At 41.6% G+C, this 4844-nt stretch overlaps 1 long non-coding RNA gene across 1 annotated transcript; it reads right to left on the reverse strand.

Annotated features, from left to right (window-relative positions):
- On the reverse strand, positions 1–4257 carry LOC114006977 (uncharacterized). Its single transcript, XR_003548634.1, has 3 exons — positions 4200–4257; positions 2393–2522; positions 1–132 (listed from the first exon to the last, which is right to left on the reverse strand). It is a non-coding gene; the product is annotated as an uncharacterized LOC114006977 (long non-coding RNA).
- Between the last annotated feature and the right edge of the window lie 587 nt (positions 4258–4844).

A 4844-nucleotide genomic window follows, 5' to 3' on the forward strand; every position in this document is an offset into this window, starting at 1 on the left:
TAATAAATCAAAATCAAAAAATGTTAAGAGAACTTTGCTTAAGACTTAAAGCCAGGAAACAGGTTAGGATTCTGTTCAAGTAGTAAGTACATGGACCTGTTCACAACTCACGAGAAGACAGAATCCTTAACTCTGGAAAACAAAGCATAGAAGATCAGTTTTAGTCAAAAGTCATAAAATTCCTCACCAGTTCAGACTCATATATTTAATCTATCTTCTGTTGCAGTCCGATCTTTCTATCTAAATTCTGGAAGATAACTTTCAGCTCTGGACTTGTCCCTATCATTACACTGGCCATTTTCATAATTGTTTTTGAACTCTTGTTTCTGTGTGTCTGATTTTAGTTTTCCTGATATAACTCTCCCTTTAGAACTTCTTGGAGATCTGGTCTGGTGTCGGTAAATTCTTTTAGGTTTTGTTTATCTGAGAATGTTCTTGTCTTATTTTCCCACATGAAGGATTATCTTGCCAGATATAGTATTCTTGGTTGAAATAGTTTTCCTCTCGAAATTTTCAATATATTTTCCCATTCTTTCCTTGCTCACATTGTTTCCGATGAAAAGTCCACTGTTAGCCAGATGGGATATCCTTTGTAGGTAATTTGACTTTTCTCTCTTGCCAATTTTAGCATCCTGTCTTTGTGGCTTTGGTCAATCTGGTTATAATGTGTCTTGCAGAAGATCTTCTTGGATTGATTCTATTTGTGGTCTTTTGTATTTCTTGGGTCTGGATCTTTGAATGCCTCTGTAGATTTGGAAAGCTTTCTTCCAGTATTTCATGAAATAGATTATTAGTGCCCTGGGATACTGATTATCTGGATGCTTGGATGTTTAATGGTATCTAGTATTTCTTGTATATTATTCTTATTTTGGGGGACTATTTTCTCAGTCTTAGTGGTGGATTTTTTCTAATCCAGCAATTCTGTCTTCTACATCTGAGATTTGAGTTTCTGAATGATCTAGTCTGCTTTTAATACTTTCAAAGGAGGTTTTTGACTTCCTGCATTATAGCCTTTATCTCTAACAGTTCCATTTGATTCATTTTTTATGGTGTGTATTTCTTCTTTCAGCTCTCACAAGAACTTCCTCACCTCCTGGAACTCGTCATCTCTTCTCCTGCCTCTTCTAGAGTTCATTGTCTCTATTCTCATCCACCTCTGTTAGCTTTGTCACTACGAACATTCTAAATTATTTTTTTTAAAGGATTATTTATTTATTTCCATTTGTTATTGTTATCTTTTTTCTTTATTTGACGAAAGAGAGAGAGAGAGAGAGAAAGGGAAAGTGAGAAAGCAAGCCACCAGGTCCAGGACTTGAACCATGGTTGGCCATGTGGGAATCCAGCGCCCTTACCCACCATACCACCTGCTGGCCCCAACATTCTAAATTCTTTATCAGACATTTCCATGAGTTCCATTGTACTGTCTGTGAATGAAGAAGAGTTATTCTTTTCCCATGGGAGGAGAAGTATTTTCCTGGTTTCTAGTATTTCTTGTGCCTCTGCGGTGATTTCTAGTCATCTCATGTGTTATTTGTTTCTTACTAATTTCTAGAAATTCAACCTGAGCATTCAGAGGTGTGGAGGAGGAGGTGATCTGCAAAACTCTTTGCCATTCCGTTTTTCTCCCTTTGTGCAACAGATTCAGTGGGAATTGAGGAATATGTCGACCCTGAGAGTATTTGGATGTTTGGCTAAGATTCATTGAGACCTGTCTAGACACTCAGTGCATGGAGGCTGAGCAGCAAAGTGAAGAAGTAAAAGAAAAAGGAAAAACAAAAACAAATAAACAAACAAAAAACAGAGAAAGAGAAAGAGAAAGAAAAAAGAGAAAAGAAAAAAAAGTATTTATTTTTAAAAACAAGAAATGAAAACTGCGCACTATGCAAAAGCACTAGTTCTTAGTTGCCATGGAGGACTCAGTCTTCTGAAGGCCTGCCCTTTTTGCCTCTCCTAAATGGGAAGGAGAAAGGGGATTATTATCAAGATAAAGGAGGATTTGAGAACCAAGGAAATACTTTACCTTAAAAAAAAATTTAAAGAAAAAAAATGAAAAGACAGAGACAGAGAGACCAAAAGAGACAGAGAAAGACAGAGAGGATATAGGGGCTCTATCAGTATAAATTCTCAGCAGAAAAACCTTCATTTCTCTTATTCCCTGAAAACACTAGTTCTCAGCTGCCATGGAGGACTCTTATCTTTTTTTTTTTTTTTTTTAAAGCAAGTAAGGACTTCTATCAACATCTCAACCTAACATCAACCTAGTCTTTATCAGGCTAATGTCTTTCCTAAACAGTACCTTATTTAAAATGAAGGAACACAGAGCTGTTGCTTTGCAGAGACTGAACGATAAGGTGGGGGTGCCTTTTTGAGGGTACCAGGGAAGAAATCTCACCTTCTCCATAGAGAAAGCCAGGGCCCATCTTGTTTATTTAATCTGCTCCTCCCAGAGAATGTCGGTGACTCAGGGCAGTAGCCCACCTGTTTGCCACATCCAGGAAGTAAAGACGGGCTGGCATGAGGTCCTGGGTAAAAACAAATATACAAAAATGCAGCAGGTGAATGCTTACTGCCCAGGGCTCAGCCACCTCCCAGCCTGCCGGACAGGTTCCTCCACTTCTCTCCACAGGCAGCCAGTGCAGGGCCTTCTAGACCTGTCCACATGATTACTCACACCTGTGAGTCCAGTCCTTGCTCTTCCACACACATGATACCCGCCCCACAGCAGGGACCGAGTCACCCAGGCAGGATCTGGACTCTCAGGTCACCTCAGAAATGTCGGGTGACTTCATCCTGAAGGAGACTGAAAGTGTCGGGGCCCCATCAGCTGGAAATAGTTCAGAGCTCTGCCCTGGACGTGGGTGTATTTGCTACTTAAATACAGGAAGCTCTGGTCACTGTTGCCAGAGCTCCAGTTGGCCACTCAGAGAGGACCCCTGGGTGCTCACCTTGCCGCTCCTCCCAGCACAGGGCTCAGGGGAGCCCCAAAGCCTGGTGACAGGAATCGGGTTTGTCCCACCCCCGACCCCAAGTACTCTCTGGTCTCATGTGTCCCTGTTCTTCAGATCTATCTGTCTGCTAAAGGAGCAAAAGTAGCTGGATTCCTCTAGTGTGTTATGTGTAGAGTATGGGATGGGCAATTTTTTCTTTATAAATGAGTTGAAATACCATCTTGTGTGTGTGTGCAGAGGAGGGTGTGAGAGCTAATTTTCTTGTGTCTTGTGGTGTGAGATGATTATTTGTTTTATTCTATACATATGGAAGATGTACACCTAACTTTTTAGGGTGTATATGTGGACACACACATGTGCCTGGCATGAGTTTTAAGCCACGGTCGGAACCTGCACCAGCTGGTCACATTGCAGTCCAGTGTTTTAACCATATGCCACCTGCTGGCCCTTAGATACCAATCTTTTTTTTTTTTCCCCTTAAAGAGGTTTTTGCCTTTAGGGCACATGTGCTTACTGGAGAGTGAGGGGGAAAGTGAGAAATCATCCCCCCCCCCCCAAGTCCCTTCTCTTCCATTCTCCTCTTGAGGTCTTGGGCATGCATGCACACGTGGCCCAGTGTGATTTTCAAGCCACTGGGTCTGGGACTCAAACCAAGGTAGGCCATTTGAGGGTCCAGTGACATAACCGCTACTCCATCTGCTGGTCCCACCTAGATACCAATCTTAAACCAGATACACAAACAAAATAAATGAACATCAGACCCTACACAAAAATTAAATACACACAGGCACAAACACACAAAGATATTCGCAGAAACAAACCATTTCACATCATGCATACATGAAAATACACACTTAGTCACAGTATACAAAACAGTGATCAATGTTTAAACTCTATATACACAAAAAAATTGGATAATCATGGGAACCAGCAGTTAGCGTAATGGCTATGTCGCTGGACGCCCACGTAGTCGACCGTGGTTCGTGTCCCGGACCCGGTGGCTTAAAACTCACGCCAGGCGCGTGTGCGTGCGTGCCCAAGATCCCGAGAGGAGAATGGAGGAGAAGGGATTGCGGCGTGACCATACCCCCTGGGGGGTGATTTCTCGCTTTCTGTCTCTCTGTCTCTTTCTGTCTGTCTGGCGAGCACACACGCCCTACAGTGAAAATCTCTCAAAAAAAAAAAATTGGATAATCTCACAACATACGTGTCCACAGATAAACCCCAAAAAGTTAGGTGTACCTCTCTTACCACTTTCTCACCTCCTGGAACTCGGTGTCTCTTTTCTCCTGCATCTTCTGGAGTTCGTTGTCTCGATTCTCTTGCATTTCTGTTAGCTTTGTCACTGCAAGTATTTTCAATTCTTTATCTGACACTTCCATGAGTTTCCTTGTATTCTTTGTGGAGGGAGAGGAGTTATTCTTTTCCCTTAGGGGAGAGATTTTTTGGGGGGTTTCTTATATTTCTTGTGCCTCTGCAGAAGTTACTGGTCATCTGATGAATTATATGTCTTTTCCTAGTCTTTGGAGTTAAGTCTGGGCAATCAGAGGAACACAGAAAGAGGTGACCTGCAGTCTGTCAACAGTACAACTTTTCTCCCTTTGCACAACTGATTCGATGAAAATTGAGGATTAATCTGACCCTAAAAGTATTCAGATAGTTGGCTACTGAGCACCCAGACCTGTCTAAAACTCAGTATATGGAGGCTGAGCAGAAAAGGGAGAAAGGTAAAATGAAAAGGAAATGAAATTTTAAAAAATTTAAAAAGGAGAAAAAAATTTTTAAAAAGAGAAGAAAAAAACTATTATTTTTTTTTTTGGAGAGGTTTTTGCTACAGGGCGCATGTACTCACCAGAGACAGACAGAGAGAGAGAGAGAGAGAGAGAGAGAGAGAGA

This window comes from Tupaia chinensis, unplaced genomic scaffold (assembly GCF_000334495.1).
Source record: "Tupaia chinensis unplaced genomic scaffold, TupChi_1.0 Scaffold000111_1, whole genome shotgun sequence".
In the NCBI taxonomy this organism is placed as follows: Eukaryota; Metazoa; Chordata; class Mammalia; order Scandentia; family Tupaiidae; genus Tupaia; species Tupaia belangeri.